Source organism: Protopterus annectens, chromosome 9.part0, assembly GCF_019279795.1.
Source record: "Protopterus annectens isolate FY-2018-M chromosome 9.part0, PAN1.0, whole genome shotgun sequence".
NCBI lineage: Eukaryota > Metazoa > Chordata > Ceratodontiformes > Protopteridae > Protopterus > Protopterus annectens.
In genome coordinates this window covers 1,158,736,985-1,158,764,368 of record NC_056743.1, presented here as the reverse complement: position 1 = coordinate 1,158,764,368, position 27,384 = coordinate 1,158,736,985, and positions in this window count along the sequence as shown.

Here is a 27,384-nt window from a genome sequence, read left to right as displayed (position 1 = left end):
GAAGTTTGACCCCCCCCCCCCCAGTTTTCCAGTGGGATCTCTCTGCAAAGAATGTCTCCCATCCACATTTCAAAGCCCCCTATTTCCTCCTAGAATATTGTGCACCTATATCAGATGCCTTCTTAAACCCTTTTTTTCTAGTGAGAACAGACCAGTTCATTCTACCTGTTTTGAATAACTGACCCCTAACAGACCCCCCTCATCATCTTTGTATCTTGCCTCTGAACCCTCTAGATCAGTTAGATTTCCTTTTTCCCCAGAATGACCTCTGGAACGGAGCACTGTAAGATGGTGTAGACCTTACACAGAGGGACAAAATAACCTCATCACCCTCAGAGGCACATTCTTGCTATCCTCATTTTTTTATTTTTTTATTTTATCTTTTCACACTGTTCCTGGTAGTTTACACTGGTAGTTGATTCTGATCCTTAGACATTTTTCACAATAAATGTCCCTTACTCTATTTAACATGTGCAATCTCATTTGGTTTTAATCCAACAGTTCATTACCCTGTATTTGTGTATACTGAGATTCAATTGCCTGTGAGCTGTGCTCCTACATAGCCTGGTCCATCTTTAAACTAACTATCCTGTCCATGATTATGACACTGTGCGTAGGTTCATCTGCATTAAGACTGGCAGTGTTTTCTTTACCTTCTGAAATTTCTGATGTGTTAAAGAGGACTGGGCCCAGATGGTACCTAACAGTTACATGATTCTCATTTTGGTAAATCTTAGAAATATGACTTGTAACAGACTATTATAATGCATTGCTTTCTGCATACCAAAATAAATATAAGTATAGTCTTTTATATAACACCTACTAGTATTCTCAAAGGTTTGAAAAATGTTTCGACCTTTTAATACTTAAAACCATTTCAGAGGTTTTTTTATGCTATTGAGAGTTTGTCTCATTGTCAACCTGTAACTGTTTATGACTTGTTTTATGAAATGATGCTGTATAGACTATAGATTATAGAGGTGAAGCAGGTAGCATTAAAATAGACAAAGAAGTGTATCTGTTATGAAAGCGCACTTAGAAATCAACTTGCATGTTGCAGAAAAACAGTATGCTTCTGAATTAGTATGTAAATACAGTCAAAAGACAACGGGAAGTTGTTTCAGGACTGCAGTACTGGCCTAAAATAAATAAGTTCTTATATGTGAAAACTTTAAGAAAAAGTCAACTGTTTTTTTTTTTAAAGGGGGAGGCTGCACCGCACATGTGGCGACTATGTCCCATATTCATATTTACTATGTATTTTAACCTTGAGTTTGCAGTACACCAGGGTAAAGAGAATGATTTATTGGTTTTGGTAGAAAAACAAGCATTCACATTACTCCATGGTAGTGTGACTTCAGAGTTAGTGTACTTAGTGCATGCGAGTGTATGTTCATCTTTAATGCATCTTCACCACATATCTGTATTACTTTACTTTTGTTAATAGTTAGTGGGCATGTGGTAGCACCCTTCCGCACCATGGAATACAGGGTCACAGCAATCCACAAAATCAGCTTTTTGCAGTATTGAGCTTAATTTAAAGAAAATCAGGTATTGCTCTGTCATAAAACACATTGCTGATTTCCATGTATTATTCAAGCATTTTGTTTTTGTTTTTGTACATGCATTTTAAAGACTTTGACTTTCATACAAGTATTTGGAGTTTCACACTGATTATTTCAAGATTCATTAATGTAATTGTCAGAAATATATTAGGTGCACAGACCAAGCAGTGACTCTCATGGGTTTGTACTGAATGTACCTCATAATTCAGATTTCACCATTGCTGCACCCTATCACTCATTTAGTCCTCTAGCTAGCTGTACCCCTTTTCTTTTAGTTAATTAGTCAGCTTCCTGTGGAGTACATTGCTGAAGTCAAGGCATACCATATCCACAGGATTGTCCTCCTAGTCTGTCATCTCAGGCACATTCATAGAATTGTATTAGATAAGTTCATTGATTCTTGCCTTGCAGGCATACCTCTTAAATGCCTCTAATTTTGCAGAACACTCTTGATTTTGCCTCATATTTTTGCCTTGTTCTTCATATTTTTTAACTTTCTGGTAAATCTCTCAGGATTATAGTAAGTCAAAAATATCAGTTTTTGAACTATGTATTTGTTGTTGTTAGGAAAATATATGTTGATACAAATTTTTTTTCTATTAACTTTTTCAGTGAATTAGAATAATATTTTTAAAAAATCCCTTGATTTTGGGCCTTTGCCTCCCCTTTATTTTTAGCTTTGACCAGAATTCTTCAGTAAATAAGTTGAGAGTTATGCTTGACACCCATAATTAGTCAGGATTTCTTCCAGCCTACCTTCCATTATTACATCTTAAATTTGGGGGAACAGATGTAAGTTTGGTTGGTCTCTAATTTGCAAGCTGCTTTCTTTACAAATCATTATATGTTAATATCAACATTGTTAACTACAAGTCCTTTGGCAACTTGCCTTTTTTAATGATACATTTAGCATATCTACCAAGGGTAGCCCAACAGCCCCATAACATTTCAGAACTCTGGAGTGCAGTCCGTATGTTACAAAGCCCTTGTTGTTTTTAATCCTATAAATTACTTCACAACCTCCTTCCTGGTTTCTCCCTATCTGTCTATATTGTCCCATCAATTCTCTCTCTCTCTCTAATTTATCCCATATTGTGACTTTTTCCTTACTTCTTTTTAACTGTTATAAAGAGTTTCCAATTTAATGGATTTGCTTCTCTGTTTTACCTTCTAATATTATACTCCTACATTATCCAGTACCTCTTTTTGCTGGTTATTCCTTCTTCTTTATCTTACGCTTCTGAAACATTTCTTGGAATATTGATTGGATTATTGAATCAGAGTCCTTTCTAAACTTGTATTTGCCTTAGTAGCATTGTCCTTTGACTGTCTTCTTCATTTGTTTTTCCATTTTACTGGCTTCCCTCCTTCATTTCCTATATCTATTTTCTTATCCTTTTTTCTATTTCACTGGCTTCCCTCCTTCACTTCCTATATCTCTTTTCTTATCCCTGACTTTTTTAATCCAGCTACCCAAAAAGGATTCCTCTTCCCACCTGCTTTTTTATCTTATGCCATATTCTATAACTTTTTTGGAGTCTATTCCTAATATACAGTTCATATGAAACTGTATTTTGCATAATCGTGCATCTGTTTTTCAGTTTTCTTTTGACATAAACTTATCATAAATATTGTATTTGACTCATTTGTGAAGAAACTACAAGTTAATGCTATAGTATGATTGACAGAGTTTAGCCTAAAGGGTAGATTGTAGATGTGAAAAGACTGAAGGAGGCGTAAAATAGACATGAAAGGAGGAATGCCTGAGCTAGTTTCTGCTTAGAGTCAGGGTTAGGTATTTTAAGTCTGTAAAGTAGGTCAAGTTTTTGACTGGTCTTTTTGATAGAGTGCTGAATATGGGTATCAAATTTTAATTGATTATCAATAATAACACCAAGAAGTTTAGTATGTGGGTCAGCTTGCATGATGGTATTGCCAAGAGAAGACATAGTGAAGGTTGTTTTCAGGTTAGATAGGGTTTTTGGAAAAAAGAGTAGTAGCCTTGTTTTTTGGGATTTAGATTTAGTTGGTTGTCAGTTCATTTTCCTACAGATAGGAAGCTATATTGAGTAGTAGAGAGGAAGGTTAGAGAAACTGTCAGAACAGGTAATAAGGGTAGAGTCATCTGCGTATTGTGTCAAGATGGATGCTGTACAATAGTATGCAGTTGGTTTTTGAAAATATTAACACGTAGAGGGCCAAGAATTAAGCCTTGAGGCACTCCAGTTTTGATTGGTAAGTAAGGGGAGCACGTAGCCTGCCATCTTACTGATTGTTAAACACATAAACACTGCTCCAACCTGTCAGTGTACTTATCATTTTCTTTTTTACTTTCACAATTATCACAGAGATTTGGATAGCAGAAACACATACAAACCAGTAAAAGCTACTGCAAGTCCTACTTTTATCAACAGACTGTGACCAGTGTAGGTCTATTATTATCTTCTGTCTGTGATACACCTACTGATTCTTCTGCTGTGCACACTACTAGACCTCCTCCCATTTATTGTAACAAATATATACAGTTTTCCAAAGCTTTGCATTTATTTTATATTCTTATATTTTATTTATCGTATAGTACATTTATTTTATATTCTTATATTTTATTCTCCTGATTATTGTGACAAATATATACAGTTTCCCAACGTTTTACATTTATTTTATATTCTATCTCCCTAATGCTCTACTAAATCTACTTTTGAGTTCACATAGATAAACAGACACCTGTGGGTACTGACCTGGGCTAGTGACTTGACTGTTTTTTCATCTCACAGCTTTCTCCAAGTCCTGGTTCATAGCCACCCCCTTCTCTTGTTCTCCTAACACAATTCTCCCTTAAAATACTCTTGCACTCCTAACATATCTCAGTTTAGTAAAAGCTGTTATCTGGTGCAAAAGGAAACTAATATAAGCTCTGGACTAAAAGTGTCTGCTGTTTGTAACATACATATTCTCCCTGTAAAACCTGTGATACCAGTAAGGCAGCATATAACTTACTGGCAAACTACTATCACTTCAGTCTACCTGATTGTTTTTATTTCTTGATTCATGCTCCTCTTCCAGCTGGGTAACCCGCTCTGTTCTCCCTCGATACACTCAGGATCAATCTGCTCCTCTACCCTACCCCTATTTCCACCCCCCCTTTTTCATTACATTAATACTCTCTACATCACATCCCTTCCTTTTCCTCCACCTAATCAGCCACTCTAATCAACATCTTTTCTCCTTGACAACCACTCCTTCTACACTCTCCTCCCTTATAGCCTCATTACCTACCCCATCCCCTTCCTAGTCCCATCCATTCCCTACCACATACTCCTACTCTCATCTTGAACCATCCCCTCCCACTTTCATACCCTATACCACTACATATCAACCATATCTACTACTCATTCCCTCTATCTATTCTATCTCCTGTCATGTGGCTCGTCTATCTCGCTGTCTCCTTTCCCTTCTTCCTCTCACTAACAACCTCCTACCATACATCACTTCGCCCTCAACCCCCTCTCTCCCATCCTCACTTTGCCTTCAACCCCTTTCTCCCACCATCCCTCATACTTTCAACACCCACTCTGTCACCCATATTTAGTCTTACCATCACTCTTCCCCATCTCACTATCTGACCTCTACAAAATTACCACTTTTTCTAGCTCATCTCTCCCCACTAGTCAGAAACCTACATATCTTTCTACTCTGAACCTATGATTCTATATTCTCATGTTCTTTGACACACTTCTCTTGGATGGGGACATCCACCCCAACCCAGGACCTCCCACCCCTTACTTGCACAATACCTCAACACTAACCACTCCCCTCAACTACTCTCTCCAAACAACACTCCTCCACCTAAATCACTAAAAAAATTCTCACTAAATATTTAAAGCATTGTAAATAAAATAACAGAACTGCACTCTTGGATTTCTAACAAATTTCCCCACATCCTAACTATATTGGAAACCTGGCTTAAACCACACATCCTCAACTCAGAAATCTTACCTCCAGGCTACAATATCTTTCACTCAGATAAAACCAATAAGCGAGGGGGCTGGCTATCATCTACTCTGAACTACTAAACCTGTCCCCTCTCTTCATCTCTGTTCCATCTTTATCACCTGCAGAAATCCTTATCATCTACTGTCACCTAAACTCACACAAAAAGCTTGCCATAGTCTCCATATACATTCACCCTAGCAATAATATTCCAGTACTAGAGAACTTTCTCTCCTGGCTCACTCAACATGTCCCCTGTGAAACCATCATACTTGGAGATGTTAACACAGACTGGTCTAAACTGTTCCCCTAATCCCCTACCCATAGTCTCAACCCCCATGGATTTAACCCACACATTTCTACCCCCACTAGAGCTAACAAAAACTCCCCTTCTGGACCTATCCTTGACTGGATTCTTATCTCAGCTCCCAACCATTACTATAACCCTGGCATACTTCCAAACTCTTTAAGTGATCACTCCCCAACCTTTATTCATAGATTCACCCAACATTTTCACAAAGACCATACTTACAGAATTTGCTGGTACCTTACCCACTTTGACCCAGACACTTTTAACTCTAAACTATCTGGCATCAATTGGTCCTTCCTATACCACCTCCCTCTCAATGAGGCTGTAAAGTCCTTCAATAAGATTTTTCTTGACATTCTTCCTTGACACTCTTGATTCTATTGCCCCTTCTAGAAAAATCAGAATTAAATCCAATTATGCCCCGACTTACAAAACAAACCCGATTGATAATGCACAAAAAAGATAGCATCTGGAAATCTTGGGTTAAAAATAAATTCCCTCCCTTACTTCAGACATACAAAGAGCTCAGAAACCAGACTAAAAATCTAGTCATCAAAGATAAGAGAGCATATTTTTCCACTAACCAATGCATTCCTCACAAAAATCAAAAAATAATTTCTGGACCTCCATCAACAACCTCCACCCAGGTAAATCCACTACTCCCAACCCCTTTTGGCACAACACTGCCATTGAAACTGCCACTCTCCTCAACAACTATTTCACAGAAACTATTCAAAAGCTCACACAAAATAGAACATCTCACCCAACCCCTCTATTACATCTTAACAAAACTCTTCCCAATACATTTTCTTTCCAAACAGTCCCAATTACCACTATTAAATCTCTTCTAAATAAACTTAAGCCTTGCTCCCTCTCTGCCGACCAACTACCCGCCCACTTCCTAAAAATAGCTGCACAATCCATCATCTACCCTGTCACTATACCTATTAATCATTCCATCTCTGAGGCCCTTGTCACAGATATCTGGAAATCCATTTATACAATCCTGCTTTGCAAAGGTGGCAACTCTACTGATCCTTCTAACTTTACACCCATTACTATCCTGTTCCCCCTTGCTAAAATTTTAGAAAAGTGCATTCATGTGCAGTTAATCAAACACCTTCTTGACAACAATCTCCTTACTCCTACCCAACATGGCTTTAGACCCCACCATAGCACAGCCACTGCATTACTCTACTTTACTCAAACAATAGCTGAAGTCCATGACAATAACTTGCTCATCTTCTGCCTATTCCTTGATCTTTCAAAGGTCTTTGATACTGTCTTTCACTCTAAACTCCTTACTAAACTTTCTGATCTACATCTCTCTTCCTCCTCCATCAACTGGTTCTTTAGCTACCTCTCTGGCAGGCAGCAATCTATCTGCTGGCAAACTGTCCTCTCTCCATTCCTCCCTGTAAATACTAGAGTTCCCCAAGGATCGATTCTAGGCCCCTTTCTGTTCAACATATTCGCTAACAAGCTTCACTCTGCAACTAACTTCTCTATACTTTTACAATAGGCCAATGACTCCACCCTTATCACATCTGCTCACAACATCCCTGAACTCCTAACTCTCACTCAACAAACCTTCACCTCTGTCAAAACCTGGCTCTCTGATAATCAATTAATACTAAATCCAAAAAAATAAATCATCTTCTTCCTTAAAACACTCAGCACAAACCCTCTTTCTCTATCACCTCTCTTAATAACACCATCACCATACCTGAACTCCATACCAAACTATTTGAAGTAATTATTGATGAAAATTCAATACTCATATTCAACAATGTACAAAAAGACCCACCAAAACCTTGGACTTCTCTATCACAGGCAGAAATGTATGTCACCTTCTTCCAAACCTTCCCTCACTCAGTCCCTTCTTCTACCATGCCTTCTGTATGCTGCCCCTGTCCTTACTAATATTCAAACTTCAGTTATTACTAAACTAGAGTAAACATATCACAAAATAGCCAGGTTTGTCTCTAATCTCCCCTATAAATCCTGCCACTGCCTTACCCTTAAATCACTCCAATGGCCAGATTTCTCTAAACAACTACTTCTACCCCAACTTCACATTACACACTCAGTACTGAATGACCCCTCTTCCTGTCCTTCCATCTCCAACCTAGTCTCCTACTACAACCCCCATCGTCACCTTCGTACTTCCAGCAAACACCTCCTTGACATATATAACCCCAATAAAAATATAGAAAAGTCCCTCTACAAATAATCTGTAGCACATGCTTGGAACTCACTCCCTCAAAACATAAGAAGCATTCATCAAAAACACCTGTTCAAAAAAGAACTTAAATTTTTTCTTCAGAGTACATGGTCCTGCCCTTGTCTAACCCCCACTTCACTTAGCTTCTTCTCGTCTCAATGTTAACTAATTTTCCCTATTCTACTCCTTACTTCCTTGTACTTGTGAGCCATGGTGGTGCAGCGGTAGAGTTGTTGCCTCACAGCAAGAGGTTCTCCCATTCGATTCTCGGCTGGAGTGCAGGGAGTGCCTTCTGTGTGGAGTCTGCATGTCCTCTCCATGGGAGGGTGGCATTTGAAAGACATGCGCAAATGGGCGTGCCTTCGTTGAAGGTTGGACATCGAGCTGGCACCTTGGTGTTCGTGAAAATCCACTGCCAATCATTAGTGGACCGGAGTTCTGCTGTGGCGACCCCTAACTGGGAAAAGCCAAAAGACAAACAACAACAACTTCCTTGTACTTGCCTCATATAACTTTATGCCTCCCTCTCCCCTCACTTCCATGGCATATATTCATATATATCTTTATTTTTTTAAAAATTGATTGAATGGTTTATCTATTTGTATGTACTTCATGTGTGATATTCTCTAGACCTGTCAATTGTTGTTTAACCTACTCTATGTACAGAGATTCTCTAACTGTTTATTTTCTTATTATGTTTCATGGTGATTTTATTTTTATTTTTGATTTGATTTTTATTGTAAAAATATATAATACTTCTGGAGCTTTTCTCCTTGGGTCGCCACTGAAAATGGGTCCCTGGCTCAGTTGGACTAACCTGATTAACAAATGTCAATAAATAAATACATAAATAAATGTCATTTAAAACTTATTTCCAGTTTTACAGAAAAAAACACTGACAGACATTTTCTATACAAAACAAAACACTCCTATGTTGAAAACAGCCTTAATCTGAGCAATGAAAATAGATTTACCCCCGGATTCACGAAACCTCCATGTAAGACTTAATAAGTCTTACTCGGAGGCTGCAGTTGAACGGTATGACATCAGCGTGCCATGAATATTCATGAGGGCACACTGACTCAACCGTATCTCTTACATGGAGCGAGTATGAAAGCAGGGGGCGTGTCCGACTGCTGTGCAGTCTAAATGTCCATGCCCCTGCAAGTGTAGTAAAAGCAAAATGTCAACACACAAGAGCAAGTACACACAAATGTACTTGCACCCAACAACACACTCCCTGACACTGTAAACCCCCATCACAGTTATAAAAAGTTAAATATTTTTTTTTTAAATCCATGATATAGCTGCCCGTATTTGCGAGTGTGTGCGCGGGTGTGCCCATTGCTTAGCCATAGTAAGCAATTCTGACATGGAAGAGCATAAGAAAGAATGTTTATGCAAATCACACCAAATTGCAATAGCATAATGGTAGAGCATATTCCCAAAGAAAAGGCATTCACGGTTCGAGTCCCACCACTCCCTTTCTTATTTATGTTTTAAATCAGTATTTGAAATAATACCAGACATATATGATTAAAATTTTATTAAAAGCAGTGACATGGCCAATGTATCAGTGAACAAAATATATATTTTTAAAGGACCCAGATATATAACAGGCTGCTGTTAAGCAACACTTTACCCAGTGAAACACAGGTGCCCATAGTTTAATAGCTCTTTACCCAGGTAAACACAGGTGCCCATAGTTTAATAGTGCTTTACCAAGCTAAACAGAGATAAGCATAGTTAAATAGCACTTTACCCAGCTAAACAGAGTTGCCCAAAGTTTAAAAGAGCTTTACCCAGTGCAATGTGTTTGCGCGGATGTGCACGCCATGCCAACCAGGGCACCGGGGAGCAACGTAGAGCTAAGTTGCTTAAACGCAGCCACACCCCCTAGCCTCTCTAGACAGTATTAAAATAAAAGAATGAAAAGGTTCGAACCCAGGACCCTGTGCATCATAATCAAAGTACAGAACCACTAAGCCATGACAACATAAGGGAAGCAGCCACTATTAACATACATATACTTATGAATGGTAGTTTAACCATTACTAAGCAGGTCTGCAGTCAGCTGAGAATTTTACAAAATGGCCAGTCACAAAAAAGTGCGGGAAATGCGGCATATTTAAGCCCCATAGGCGGGAATATGCGCCATAACTGATTGTAGCACACATTTGCAGTCAGAATGGTAGGTCTAGGAGAGGGCTCACGCTTCCGAGCACAACGTTGGGGCATCGAGGAGTCCAAATACATGGTTTGGCTCCTTGTCCACTGTCATGAGTCAAGACTCCTGCAGGGCCAGTTCCAAGAGACGGAGTACAAGGCAGAGGCTTGGAACCGGTTAGCTCGTGACCTCACCAGTACCACAGGTGTTCTCCGGACTGGTGAGCAGGTCCGTCACCACCATGCAGACCTGAAGAGACAAAAGCAGGACTGCCTGAACCAGTGGATACAGGAGGCCCGTGGGATGCAGGATGCCCCACAACTGAGTATGTAGCCATGGAATGCAGTATGTAAGAATTGATAATGGAGTAAGTATAACGTATAGGTATGTTTCAATATCCCTTCAATTACTTTACAGCTACAGGTGATGCTGATAGGCTGCTAAGGTTGCGCCACCAGGCAGGTTAGTGATTATTCTGTATGTATTGTTATATAAAATATTTTTTGACAGCATGAAAGAATGTGTTTTAGTCCAATAAAACAGCCATAGAATTGCCTGAATAAGTCCTATGCATGTACTGCTAGATAAAAAAGTCAGAGAGGCAGAAAAAGAGTGTAGTAACCCATTAAGAAAGGTAACATATGTCTGGACTAATATCTTTGCAGGCACTTGCATATAACATAAGTGAGTGAGCCTGAAAAAAGATTGTTCTAATCTATTAATAAAGGTATAATATGTCTTGAACATGTCTGACATAAGCACTGTTAAAACAAATAAAGGAGTGAGCTTGTGGAAAAGTGTGCAATGTCATTAATAAAGGTCTAAAACCCAGAGTGTGTCTGTGTCACAGAGTCTGAAATGTTATTGTACCCTTGCATTATACAAACAGTACTGTTTGAAAATGTGGCAGAGTTATTCAGTCCCATATAAAGTGGGTGATGGAAGTGCTAGTAGCTGTGAAACATATATACAGTCCACAATAGTCAGTTACTGGCTGGCATGAATAAGTAAACCTGGCACACATGTAGCATGTAATTATTCACCAGAAATGTGAGTGTGTGTTAAGAAATGCAGGGTTCTGTACAAATCGAAGTGAAAATGTCATGTGAAAATATCACAGATATGTAGATAAAGAAATATAAATGCAAACAAGAAATATGTAGCAGCAACATCTGCATCCTGGACAGTTAGTATGTCAGATATAGGTCAGGCATATATTGAACTAGCCAAACCCATGACACAACCTAATGTATGGTGGCAAGTGTAATAATACAGGTAGGGGATATAGACTTGCAGTCACTGAGAATGTAGTGTAGACTAAAAGGTCATTATAAGATGTTAACCGATTTTTTTTTCCACACCCTACTATATGTGCATAAACCACGCAATTCCACACCTCAATGGGTATGTGTAACCTTAATTATTTGTTGGAACATTTGTCCTATTGTTATATAAATATTTGCTTTGATGTTGATGCATGTGCCCTGTTCAAACACCAGGTTCATGGTGGCCTGTTGCTACCAAACATCCCTGCATGCTGTTGGAATATCCACTATTGTTCATTATATGCATGTGTTATGCTTGCTGTTCAACTGTTGGAACCTTGGTGTGTTGGGTTAATGGGAATATTACTGCATACTGTTACAACTAATCTGGAATGCTGTTGTTTATGTTGAAATTAAACACACCTAATCACAGAACGTATGGGAAGGCCGGTCCCAGCGGACCCACCTGTCCCTCCTCAGTTGGCGAGTGCACCTGGCACCAGCAGCTCCAGTGCCCAGCCCGGGCTCCCCTCCTCTGTTGGTCCTGTGCCACCTTCGGGTGGAAGCACTGCAGGGGATGGGGCTCATTCCCCCCCATGCAAGCATGGGCAGAGAAGGGCCACCTGTCACCCTTCGAAGGGTCCGGGCTGTGGTGCGTAGGGAGATCCAGCGTTCAGACGCTGATCCCCTACACCAACTTGAGGCGAGAGTGGCGCGTCTCTCGGGTGAGCCTGCCCATCCTACTCAGCCCCCAGCACAGCCACCCTCGGGGCTGTGAAGGTACAGTGGTGACTGCCTATGAGTGGGGATCTCAGTCCCACTGTTACCATCTGTGGGCTCATGGGCTTGCGATTTCCAAGCAACCTTCCCCATCAAATGTGTTCACCCACCCCATGTGTCAAACTCCGCCCTTGTATGCATCTTGTTTGTCTTGTCTGTTTACCTCCCCAACCTACCTCCCTAAATATACCTACATCCTCTACCTCACATTCCACTCTCACCTGAAAAAAAAATTTAAAAAAGGGCAATCTGTTCCCACAAGAAAATTACGCCCCATACATAGCTGCCCAATTCGCACCCATGTCCGCTGGACATGTAAACTGATGATTCTAATTGACAGTACAACATATTTTGTTGTCCTCACCCCTCTCACAGGGGTGGAAGGTTTCAAATTACACACCAAATGTCATATATATGCACAGCTGTTGCTGGTAAAGAAATGGGCAGCTATGGACCTTCCCTACACCCATCCTGCACATCCTGTGCTGGTTTCCCTACTGTCTTTCCCTCTTTGTGCCCCCTTTGTCACCACTTTCCTATATCCCCATTTTCTTTTCTTTAAAAGAAATTAGCACAGAGGTTAGCGAGAGTAAGCATTTTTAAGCAGTAGTTAGCGGGGGTGCGCGAGTGTGAGTTTGTGTGCGCTTAGCTAAGCATTGCTAAGCATCGTGCAAACATGCGCAAACCTGCTTACAACTGCTTAAAAGTGCCTTAGTCACTCTGTATGACAAGGCCCTTGTACTGCTCAGCAGCAAAATACAATACCCTTGTTAGTCTTGAACCTGGGACCTTGGACACACCAGCCTGCATGAAATACCACTACACCACAGCAGATATACAATAACTTAGTGCTGACAGCAATATATCATGCATTACCATGAGTGAATGTAAAGGGAAAATAGGAATGGCATAACACAAGCTTGTTCTGTGAGCCTTAACCAGCAGGTGTTGTGGAATTGCATGACATGACTGTGAAAAGAGAATCAACCATGCTAGTAGGGAATAAGGTCACAGTAGCACCGTACAAACCCAAAACACAGTATCAGAACAGGATAAACACTGGCATATTTGCATAGGTCACAGGCCAGACCTCCCAACAGTGACTGCTCTACAGTGATGACCCTGATTTGTAAACAAATGTTAGCTGTGCCCCTCTGACTCCCTGTGAAATGTACTAACAGTAGGCAGAAAGGTGTGGAATCTCACTTAATGACAAATGTCAATAAGTGAGAGTAGACACTGCTTGCACATCGGAAAAGGTGTAGTAATACATATGCTCTGAATTTCCCAAAGTCTGAACTGCAAAATGTCTGAAATATATCACAGGTGTATCCCAGTTATATGTACCTTTCCCTGAGGCTGTTTAAATATATATGTGAGAGTATCTGAGGCTTGAAAGAGTCAGAAACACACAGGCATATCAGCTTGTCTGCTGTTACACACTCTGCAAATAGCTGTAGAATGAATCCCACAAGCATGCTCTTATGTAGAAGTACAACACAGAAATATCAAAGAATGTACCCATGTACTGCTAGCAACCACCTGTGACAATGCCATTGTTCAAGTGCTGAAAAGACTGCTGTGGTGCACAGTCAAAGAATACTAGGCTGACCTCTGTCTACCATCTGGATATGTCCACAGGTGGGAGCTACTCAGACAGACTACTAGCCTTCATAGACTTACAGGTACACAGCACCTCTGCATGTTCAGTAAGATAAACATCACACGATAATAAATAATGCACGCTGCACTTCTGCACCTGTACCCAAAGGTAATACATACCCGTGTAGTCAGGCACAACCAAGGGTGTAGGTAGGCATACACAGTAGTGGAATATGTCCATTTGTCCTGAGCAGACTGTGCTAATGTCAACACAAACAAACCACAAACTGTTCAGAAGTGAGTAACGTACTAATGACAGTGTAGCAGTTCACACACAGTGCATGTGCCTGATATTCATAATTGGTAGTACAACACACTTAGTTGTCCTCACCCCTCTCTCAGGGATGGAAGGTTTCAAATATCCCTCCCAATATATTGCATATGCACAGCTGTTGCTGGTAAAGAAATGGGCAGCTATGGACCATCTCCACACCCATCCTGTACATCCCGAGCTGGTTTCCCTACTGTCTTCCCCTCTTTGTGCACCCTTTATCACCACATTCCTATTTCACCATTTACTTTTCTGTCAAAGAAATGAGCGCAGGGGTTAGCGGGAGTGAGCACTTGTAAACAGCAGTAAGCGGATTTGCACCAGTGTGCACATGTGTGCACTTAGCTTAGCATTGCTAAGATATGATAAGCTAAGCCAAGCTTGGCTTAGTATTGCTAAAATAAAATAAGCTAAGCTAAGCTTCGCTTAGCATTGCTAAGCGTCGCACAAACCTGCTTACAACTGCTTAAAAGTGCCTTAGTCACTCTGCATGACAAGGCCCTTGTACTGCTCAGCAGCAAAATAAAAAAGCTTGTCAGTCTCGAAACCGGACCTCAGACTCACCAGTCTGCATGAAGTACCAGTACACCACAGCAGATATACATTAACTAGGTGCTGAAAGAAATATAACATGCATTACAATGAGTGAATTTAAAGGGAAAATAGGAAAGCCATAGGAATGCATTGCAATAACTACTGTTGTATGCCAGTTAATTCTCTAATTGGAAAAGAAAGTACATACTCCCATGTATCCATTGTTAGCATTAGGAGGTGTGAGTAAACCTACACACTGAGGAGAGTGTACTGAAGAAGCAACAGTCAGGTTTCAGTACAACATGCATTTCAATGGCTACAACCCAGCTTCATATATGAGACATATACCAACCTTCTGACTGACACAACAGTGTCCACAGCAAACAAGCATGGTCCCCACCTTGCAAAACTGAAAGGGCTATGCCTACTAACCTATCATTTTATAGCAGTGTCCTGAAATCACAGAGATAACTGCAATTACCACACAGCAGGCTGCATGCAATTACTAAATGGTGGGCACCAATTGGTGCAGAGGCCATCACATGCACATGTGCAGATACCTAGAAAAGCAGCCTGTATCTGCTGTCCACACATGCAATAATATCATTGCATCAACTGGGAGATAGAGATTGAGAGCACGAGCGAGAGAGAGAGACAGACAGACAGACGGATACAAACAGGCAGTAGGAGACAGACACTGAAAAGAAAGACCAACACACAGAGGAAACCAAAACCAAAAAAAAAAAAAAAACACAAGAACAATCAACACCTACAACAGAAGGAGGTGAGGAATACAAAGGTAAGGTATGTAACAGATATGTATTTGCTGACATCCAAATGATGTGTCTGAAGGGTACTCTACATACTGTGAACCATCCATATGTGGACGCAGTCCGTATCTATATGTACATGCACATTTGCATAGGGCAAGGGACATACTGCAACTGTTAGTTAAGGCTGGACATATGTATGTTGTTGAAGACTGCTATGTGCACATTTGTATGTAGGTTGTAGTGTGTGGCATTGCAGACAGCAAGCAGTGCCGGTATATGTCATGTGGTGATTAAATGCTGTGGGACTGAGCTACAGGCAGTGAGGCCTGCTACAGCTATATGGCCTGGGGACAGCAGAATGCATTCTGCACAATATTGTGCAATAGTATTACATAACCGTATGTCTCACAACGGTTGAATAATTGACATCTCTATCCATGACAGGTGGGCAGTATATGTGTCTGTATATGCAGCTATATGTACAGCAATGTATGATTAGACGTATGTGTGTGTGTGTGTTTATATATATATATATATATATATATATACACATATATAGATCTATATAGCTATATAGAATTATAGATATATAGAATTATAGATATATAGATCTATATATAGATATATGCATATATACATATATACATATATATATATATATATAGATGTAGATATATTTAGATATATATAGATATGTATATGGATATATATATATATATATATATATGGATATATATGGATAAATATAGATATATATGGATATATATGCATATATATATAGATATATATAGATATATATGGATATATATGGATATATGTAGATATGTATAGATATGTATGTGTATAGATATAGATATATATATATATATATATATATATATATATATATATATATATATATATATATATATATATATATATATATATATATATATATATATATATATATATATATATATATACATATATATATATATCTAGAGAGAGAGGGGGAGACACAGGGTTATATGTACTGCAACAGGTGCCTGTTGACCAAGGCATGGACTGAACACCAGTGTTGATCCTGCAGTGCCATACCCCATTCCAAAGCACTTTACGCAGTAACTACCACATAGGTGTTAGCCTGCCTAACACTGAAGGTGTCAGAAGGGAACATGGGACACAGGTGGACAGTAGGCTCCCCTTTGATAACCACAGTGCCACACTAGTCTTGTAATCTCTCTACATGGTACGTGTCATCACAAAAGGTGTGTCATCCAGGGAAATATAGGTCAGTGTAGCCCTCTACTCCTCACAATGCCCCATGTAGTATGTACTACACATGACAACTACCGCAAGTGGAAAGGCCACAGACATACCTAACAAAATGTGATACTGCCCTCAAACACATGCACTATGCAGACTGACTCACAATACCACAGCTAGAGTGCTTCGCATACTGCTTACCTAGAGATTACCACTGCCAGACATACAGAGGTATGTCACACCCATAGCAGTCGGACAACCACCATGACCACACTCACAATCCCTCCGGGCTACATGACCTAGTGTCCTAATCCTTGTCACCTCACTAAACAGCACATGCTGGAGGTACAGGTTCCTATACACAAAGTTGCCATACTCTGGACTAAACCATCCAGCATTAACAAACAAGACTCCTCATTAGTATATGTCATACATACCCCTGATGAATGTTATGGAGATAGGTAATATGCCCTGGGAGTCACCTCTGTGTATCCGTTTGATGGGAGCAAGTGAAATCACATTACATGTGTGTCAAAGGGCAATGTAGCATATGGCTAGGCTGCTCTAGGCCCAGGGCCAATAGCATATTACATAACTATGACACAATGCACACACACATGTACTCAGTGCAATACCTGCTATGTGAAGTGGAATAAGTGTGACACTGACTGTGTGCAAGGTCTGTAAAGGTGTGAGAGCTTAGTGTGAGATTGTGTCTGTCATGGCAGTTTGTGTCCTAGGTGTGAGGCCAGAGGAAGATGTGTCAGTTATTGGGATGCAGACATAGTAGGATGGCATATGTTGTGACGTAGTTCCTTGTGTACGACTGTGGTGTCCCATTGTAGGCTGAAGCAATACATGTATGCTCAGTAAGTGGTACTGCTAATGAATCCAGCTCACATATGAACTGTTGTACTACCTGAAGCTGTAGTCCTAAACACCACAGTATGGTGTATGTTCACATTCCCTGGTAACACTGTCTTGTGTGTTTCCTGTAGTCTGCACAGATTACATACCTCAGGCATAGGTATCTATAAGTAGGGGCACACAGTACTATAAGGTACACAGGTAATGCTCATCTGTGTTGGCATACATTTGCATGTTGTATGTATGTCTAATGTGTGTGTAATGATGCCTGTACCATGCCCGCAATCACATGTGTGTTACAGGGTATGTGTGTGTACCTAGCAACATGTATACTCTGTTACAGCAGTATGCCAGCTATATTAACAACTGTGCACATATGTTCGGTAGGGGTATGGCATCAAAGACTAGGGTGGATTACTGTTAATACTGTAAATGTACATTACATTCACTGCATTGGATGACATATTTCTTCATGCATTAGCTTGATATATACCCCCTGTGCGAGGTTGTGCATTGTATCCCAAACAGTGTGCTGAGTACTGGTGTATACTGGTTTGTTGTATGGAGTGTGGCAGGCACTGTCAGACAGTTGTGGGCTGAGCACTGATATGTGGTATTGAATGTGTGTATCCTCTGATAGACAGACAGATGCTATATATGGCAGTTAAGTGATATCTGTACCTCATAATGTTAAGTGTGCCACATGACTTGCTCATACATATCATTTAATTGTCTTCCAGGGTTATGGCTCATCAACACAATCCGGCGTATACAGCTGCAGAGGAGCAGGAAATACAGGCCAGCCTGGTGAAGCACTATAACCTGATTTTTTCCAGGGCCAACCAGCACCAGCATGAGCTTACTGCACTGTGGCAAGATCTTGTTCACTGGGTAAATGACATAGGTATGCATAACCGGACATATGAGCAGGTACACCATCACTGCAGTGATTTAATTAGACATGTCCGGCGGCGTACGTCTGATATCCATAGGCAACAGCTTGCCACAGGTGGTGGGTCGCCCATACATCCCCCCTCACCAGAGTGGAGAAGCTGCTCCTAAGCGTGGTGGCTCCTGGCCTACAGCAGCAACAGCATCACACATGTGTCATCATGGAGTCCTGAGCCACCCAGCAGGATGACATGGAGTGTGTAGGTAATATGCCCTAGCTGTAGACTACCGTTACCTGTATTGTTAGAATATGCTTATGTGATATGTGTACTGTGTGTTTAGCAGTTGTGCTGCCTGCTGTGTGTTTAGCAGTTGTGCTGCCTGTCATGTGCAATACTGATATTTGGAATAGTATCTCCACACCTGTGACTATTGACTGTTGTTCCACTGTAGATTAGCACACTCACGTTAGCAATGCCACAGTTGTGGCCACTGACAAACTGTGTCATATTCTTGTAGGTCCCTCTGGTGTGACAGCAGGGCAGATGATACAGGCTGGTGAGTGTGTTAACACTTTAATATTGGTAATGAAAGGTGCATGTCATAGGTGAGGTGTAGGCCATGTACACGTAACACACCTCCACATAATGCATGCTGTCCATGTTTGCTGTGAGACATTAATCATCTCAGTAAAGTCAGTAGCTGCCTCAGTCACATACAATGCACAGTGCAGCAGACACAATTGTGGCAACACTGTACTGCACCTTGGATATGCATAGTTACTACAGCTGTACATAACAGAACATGTTTATCATACGCAGTAGATGAACACATGCTACATTTGGCATTACCACACACCCACTGTAAGGTCACATGTCGGTATCCCACATGTCATGCACACACACATGATGTACCTCAGGGGTAGAGGCCTATCATGGATCTGTGCAACACTCTGCAACACATAACACAGTCATGTTAGGCAATGCTCCCTATTGGGCACCTCACACAGCCATGTACAAGGTGTCTGTGTAATTGTGAATGTAGCCACGGCACTGCAGTTCAGGTACAGCATGCTAGGTGGTGGTCTTGCACACATTAGTAGTTGTGAGTGACCACAGGATGCATGGTGATGATGGCACAGGGTACTACACCCCATCCAGTTACAGTGACCACAGTAGTAGTCATAGCAGTCATTGCTTTGCACCTCAATGTTGTGTGTGTGTGTAAACATATGCACCTATACACAATATGCATAGCATGTTGTGTGTGTGCTTACATATGCCAGTATACACAATATGCACAGCAGTCACCATCCAAACAAAGTGTCACATATATGTCCTGGAATGCTAGTGGGTGTATAGGTCACTTGACACACATTGGGTATGTGTGGTGTTTAATGTTGCAGTCGTGTAGCATGCCATGCCATGTCTGGCACCGACATATCTGCAATGTGTCCCACACTCACCATAACTACTGTACACTGGCCATGTCAAGTATTGGGATACCTTCATGTCAACATGCACCACTCATCCCGTGTGTGTGTACATAGCATGCATGTGCTACACCCATGCCCACTATTATCTGCTATGGACACAGACACTGTACTCAGACATGGATATCTATGTGTCACACAGATAACACATGCAGCCATGGCATGTATACTTGTGAGTGATGGTGCACAGGGCATTGCAGAGCTGATAATACCTGCACAGCAATGTTGTTTCCATGTACACATTGTGTTCCAGGGTGTAACCAATCACTGAACAACTACACAGTTGCATCAAAGCCATGTATACTACCATTAAATTGGGGCGTCTACACTTGCACTGCATGGTCTTGTGCAACACATATTCTGCATGCTGACATGTCTGGTGACTGTTTACCTTATGATACTGACACCCACCTTCACCCACTATAGAGTATGTGTTGGATTGCTGGTGTGTGCATGTATGTGCTGTAGTGAGGAGTGTATTAGTGTTCATGTATACATGTGTACATGTGTTCATGTGTGCATGTGTGCATGTGTTCATGTGTTCATGTGTGCATGTGTGCATGTGTGTATGTGTTCATGTGTGCATGTGTTCATGTGTTCATGTATGCATATGTGCATGTGTGCGTGTGTTCATGTGCAGACCGTAAAGTGTGTTTCCTGTCTTATTCTCACAGGTGCTGAGTTAGGGGTGGCCGAATGCAGCAGGGAACCTGAAGCCACTGCCACAGATAGTGCTGATGATGAGACATGTATTTTGGCACAGGAAGGCTTGGCAGGGTCTGTCGTTGGTCCGCCAATTGATAGTACACAGCATTCAACCCCATCTATGCGCACACTCATACTGTCAATACATCCCTCATCACCAATGGCCATAGGCGAGGGGCAGCATACAGTTGGCATTGACCAGGAGAGTGTGGTACCCATGGCACTTGCATCACCTCACAGCAGCCATAGCCATATTCCTGGAATGGTACCACATAGGCGGAGGTTCAGGGGTTCTCGGGGGAGCACCACTGGTCGTATTGCCCCTGGCAGGCGTGCCCTCACAGGTCTTACGACGTCCAGTATGTTCCGGGCCAGGAACAGCAACACATGGCAGTGGTCGCAGATGGTCCCCAGTTCACAGCCACTCCCGTAGTAGCAGTACCAGCCTCAGCAATGCTGGGGCTGGCCTGTCCATTGACCATCCCAGTAGACCACGTGCACGTGGCTCTGGCCAGTCCCAGCAGGGACATGGGTCCAGTCATCCTACCTCTGCCTCTGAGGACAGTACCCAGTCAGGGTTGGTACCCAATACTGTCATAGCACCCCTGCCAGGCACAGGTACTGTGTCCATGGCCAGAGACAGTGATCTGTACAGCCTAGCAGGTACAGTCTGTGGCTGCCCCACAAACTACTGTATATGGCAGCCACATGGTGGAGCTGTGTGCATGCAGACACACACACATTAACCAAACAACTAGGGCTCACACATACACACACACATCACATCAACATTGGCCCATGCTGTACTGTTGTCCCTCACACACACACACACACACACACACACACACACACACACACACACACACACACACAGACATGTCGATTGGATGGGTCAATGTCAGGCTCTGTCAAACAACAAAATGCCCTGTGCATATGATGATACCTGTGTCACCTCCTGTGATCTGTAACATTGATGGAGGAACAGGCTAACATGGTGCTAATGCACAGGGTGACACTATAGCAGTGTAGTGATATTAGCAAGTTGGCAACAGGAAAGTGTAATGACATCCTTGTAGGTATATCTCAGCAGACATTATGCATCAAAGCTCTGATTGTCAATGTAGCATTGTTTACACCACTATTAGGTCTGAGTATGTATTGTCCACCCATGTGCCACTAGGCTGAAGTGTAATGTGTTGCCAGCATGTGTTAGTGAGTGGACAGTATGTGTGTGATGTGTGCAGTACAGATTAGCAAGTGTACATCTGTGAACATGGTGGGTGCGCACTGTCTGCATGTACGTGCATAGTGGACACATGGGACGTGTGGCATACCCTGTTGTACACATTGTTAACATCTCATAGTATCTTCCAATGGCCAGTATGCATTCTACTACAGTTATGTACTAACATGGGTGGACATGTGTGTATGACATGGGTTGACACTATGCTGTGGGTGATACTGTTAGTATCTGTCAATGATTTGCGGTCTGGTAGTATACACAACCTCAGCAGCATGACTATAAGCAAGCATTGGATGATGTCCTGACAAATGACAAACAGTCATGGGGGACTCAGTAACAGTTTATCCTTCTGGTGCTACACTATAACACTAACCAGTGGTAATGACCTCCACCCATTCCTGTGACCACACCTGTTTGGCATATAGCCCCCTTAGGAACATGCAAACACACTAGGGATGTGTCCATCCAACTCTGTAAATGCATGCATTGGCCTACAATCCATTCCCTGGATGGGACGCATATCCTACACAAGGGTATCATACAGACAGATACCTGTCATCTGATACATGCTGTATAGCAGTAAGCCGACTATGGCATAGCCATCCACATGCACTATACTTACCATCCCGTCAGTACCACATAGGTGGTAGGCCTCAACATGTATGTTGGGTACCAATGTGTACATACAGCCTCATGTTATGTCATGTGTCCCTTGGTATCCACATATCCATAGGTATTGTGGAGTCCCAAGGTGCATCACATGAGACATTAGAAGCCTGGATGCATATCCACAAGGCAGTTGTACACCTATAACGACTGTCCATTTTTGGCAGTCGTTGTGTATGAACATGTGTGACATATACCCTCACTCACACTACTCTTAAGTAACTGTCATGGGTGTGTGTGGCACAGATGACCTTGGCCACGGATCACGACAGTGGATGGCCCTGTCACATACATACATATGTGACCTATGATCTGAGAAGCAGTGGCACAACCTGTCAATGGCAACTAATGTATTCATGTAGTATGCAGGCTTCACACCTATGTACTGATTAAGGGAACATGTACACATATATTTTGCCACGCAGATTCCTGATGTATGCAATGCACTTACTGTTGTAATCATAACATGTCATACCACAGTAAAAGCAAAACCAACACTGCATTGCCCAACAGCAACACACACACACACAGTCAGCATTTGCAGGATTCAAACCCCTACCTAACTATGCTATGATACTAGAAAGAGACGCATTAGCACAGCACACTATTTGCTTTACTGTGTGGTTTGCCTTCTCCTGCTGTATTTCTAGGATGGTGACATCATCAGTCTTTCCAAAGAGGAATGTACATCTTCTAGTGTGTTTTCCCAGTCTTCAAAAAGGGCACTCCTTTCAAAGACAATTGCCCACGCACACACAGTCAGCGTTTGCAGGATTCAAACCCCTACCTAACTATATTATGATACTAGAGAGAGACGCATTAGCACGGCGCGCTCTTTGCTTTACTGAGGGGTTTTACTTCTCCTGCTGTATTTCTAGGATGATGACATCATCAGTCTTTCCAAAGAGGAATGTACATCTTCTAGTGTGTTTTCCCAGTCTCCAAAAAAGGCACTCCTTTCAAAGACAATTGTACGCAAACACACACAGTCAGCGTTTGCAGGATTCAAATCCCTACCTAACTATGTTATGATACTAGAGAGAGACACATCAGCATGGCGCGCTATTTACTTTACTGAGTGGTTTCCCTTCTCCTGCTGTATTTCTAGGATGGTGACATCATCAGTCTTTCCAAAGAGGAATGTACATCTTCTAGTGTGTTTTCCCAGTCTCCAAAAAGGGCACTCCTTTCAAAGACAATGGCACACATATACACCCCCCCACACACACACACACACACACACAGTCAGTGCTGGCAGGATTCAAACCCCTAACTAACTATGTTATGATACTAGAGAGAGACACATTAGCACAGCACGCTATTTGCTTTACTGGGTGATTTTGCTTCTCCTGCTGTATTTCTAGGATGGTGACATCATCAGTCTTTCCAAAGAGGTATGTACATCTTCTAGTGTGTTTTCCCAGTCTCCAAAAAGGGTACTCCTTTCAAAGACAATTGCACACATACACACCCCCCCACACACACACAGTCAGTGCTTGTAGGATTCAAACCCCTTCCTAATTATGTTATGATACTAGAGAGAGAGAAACGCATAAGCACGGCGCGCTATTTGCTTTATTGGGTGGTTTCCCTTCTCCTGCTGTATTTCTAGGATGATAACATCATCAGAATGGACATGGTAATGTGTGTACACTTTGTTTTATGCCATTCCAGGAATGGTCCATGTGGGTCGTCAGGTGTCAACAGCTTCAGCAGGAATTCATAATACTTACCTTGTGTGATCTATCTGTGCCACATTGACATTCCTTCATATGTCAACACATATTTATGCACAGCTTGTTGGTTTTGTGGGTACTACATGTGTCTGGGATGTTGATAAAGGGCTATTCAAAGTGTATGTGAGACATGTGTAGCTGTGTTCAGTAATGTATGTCCTGGGTGTCTGCCTTGCAAACAGTCTAGCATGTTTGGGAACCAGGATCCGCACATGAACATACCACAGTTAGTAAGGTTGTGTGTATGTCAGCTTCCAATAGCTCGGTTTATGACTTCAACCATGATGGGTTCCATGGCCTTGCAGATCAGACTTCATAGGTGTTCTGGACTATACTTCCCATGGTGTGTTGTGCACCAACACTTGTGTGGAGTGCCATATGTTGTTGTAACACATTCAAAGGTTCCACATCCTGTGTAGGGGGGGAGGCTCAGCTGACTGTTCAGGTGCAGGATCTGTTTCTTCTGTAGTTTATGCATGACACATATTGGGAATCAATGTAGTCCACTTAATGCCATGCTTTTGGCATTGGGGGTAGCTGTTCATACATTCTGCATGTGATATCTCCTGGTATGATAATATGGACTATCGTCAGTGGGAGGTGGGTGTGTATATATGGGCCTGTCTGTCAGGATGTCAGCATTGTCAGTCAGGTACAGTTAGCCCTGACTCATGTCATATATGTGTGTACATTGCTATATATGACATAGCTGTCGGAGGTGTCATGATTCAGTCTGGACTCCTTCTCAGCTACTCTTTACAGAACACCAACGAACCTGAGCACTAATCCCTGTTATACTCTTTTACACACTTAACACCGTACTGATCCTTTGTGATCTGGCTACAGAGTATGTCATCATGATATCCCGGCATGTCCAGGGGTCGGCTTCGTGTGTACTCTCCAGTCCAGCTGGTGAATATTGTGATGTGGACACAATCTCACATCTGCCTCATGTACACAGACAACACTCTCCTCCTCCCGACAAACTCAGATATATGTGTGAGATGCACCTATAGAGATATACAGGGTGCTGAACTCTCTCGACCCATGACTGGCACAGTCTATCAGGTGGTGAAGGTAACCACACACACCACATATCAGTCTCACATATCCCCTGTCGACAGCACTCAAACCACATTATCACACATACACATACTCGGATGCTATAAATGAACTCTGCCTAAGCAGCATCGACCTCCACAGCAGGCACACAGACAACTGCTACCCCACTGCAATACCCACATCTCACATAGTTCACAATGTCAGTGTGTCACACAGTCACTGCCCTTTGGGCTACACAACACACCTAATACACTTGTGATAGGTGACACTTATTGTCAGACACACTGACGTACCACTCACCAGCCCATACAAGGGAATAGTCCCTTTGTGCTGTCTGTTGGGTGGCAGGATCTGCCACATAACACTTGCAGTCAGGTCACTCCAAAGCAAGTACAGGACTGGCACCATCATTGTCTCTGCTGGTGCGTAAAACCTCAGACATTACTCCCTGGACCACATGACATGGTACATGGAGGAACACTGTGATCATGTAGCCCAGGCCAGTATGACCCTAACCTTGTCTAGCATCTTACACCTACCAAGTATGATGTCACAGTATACAGACAAACATATCACGTTTAACAGTTGGCTAACTAATTGGTGTCATTCATAGGGGTTACAGTGTCTGTCAGCCTGTGGTGACATGCTCGACATGCCACATAGCTTCACTATGGACAGCTTGCACTTGTCACCCTTGGACCTTTGAATGCTGGCTACGGCTCTTGCTACCACCATAGTGCATTTGTTGAGCAGGGCTCACAAGACAAACCCACCACCATAGTCATTACAGGTTAAATAACACTAAGGGTAATGCTGCTCAACACCAGATGTGTTACCCTCATATTGCAGACACTCAGGACTCTCCTCAGTATGGAGGATAGTGATATCTGTGCACTAACAGATGCCTGGTTCAGGCTCACATATGCACACCAGCACTACCAGGTTATGTTTCATACCATGCTTTCTGACCACAGGACTTGGAATGGACAACACAACTAGGGGGAGTATCCATATTCATCACAGATACACACACCTCTGGGTTAGTAGCACTGCACTAAGCATCACAGACCATACATATACAACTACCTTTGTGCAATACTGCCTTTCAGTTTGTTGCCTGCTACAGACCACCATCCCATACTCAGGAACCACACTCGGCTTTCCTGGGAACAGTGGAGAATATGAAGGTCTCCACAAACACCATTATATTGAGTGACTTCAGATACACAAATATCGACTGAGGATACTACTCATGCCCCAACACCCTCACCCTACAGTCACTACAATTTGTAAATTCATATGCTATGGCACAACCAGTCACCCCAGCCACAAGGGGGAATACATATTGGACCTGATCATCACCAACATGGGGACTCTATGTTCCACACCACTGATATACCCCTCATTGGTAAGGTCAGAACATACATATATCTCACTGGACATACATATACACTCCACACACCCATCCTGGGTAATCTTGGTGAACTTCTCATGAGCCAATGTCTCACTTCACCAAAGCAAGGTGGTATCCTTCAGAGACCCTGAGACAGTGGCAAATACAGCTCCAACTGCTGAATCCTTTACATACACATTCTATGGGCACCTAGTGGACTGCATGGATTGCGCTATCCCAAATAACAACATGACTCACTCCTTCAATAGCAGGGGACCTGTCTGGTAGACCCCAGCCATAAATAAGCTGTACAACATCAGGAGGAGGCTACTACATGATAGAGCACAATCACAGACGGGGAAAGCATCTGTGATCTGTACTAGCAGACAGCTACGATCACTCATGTACTTATGTAAGGGCTGCTTCTCATGGACAAATGCACCAGACACATAGGACTATCACAAGGCCTTTTTCAGTTATGTCAGGAACCTGGGTGGACACTCACTGATATGCTGTGAGTTACTGCATACTGACTAAACTTAC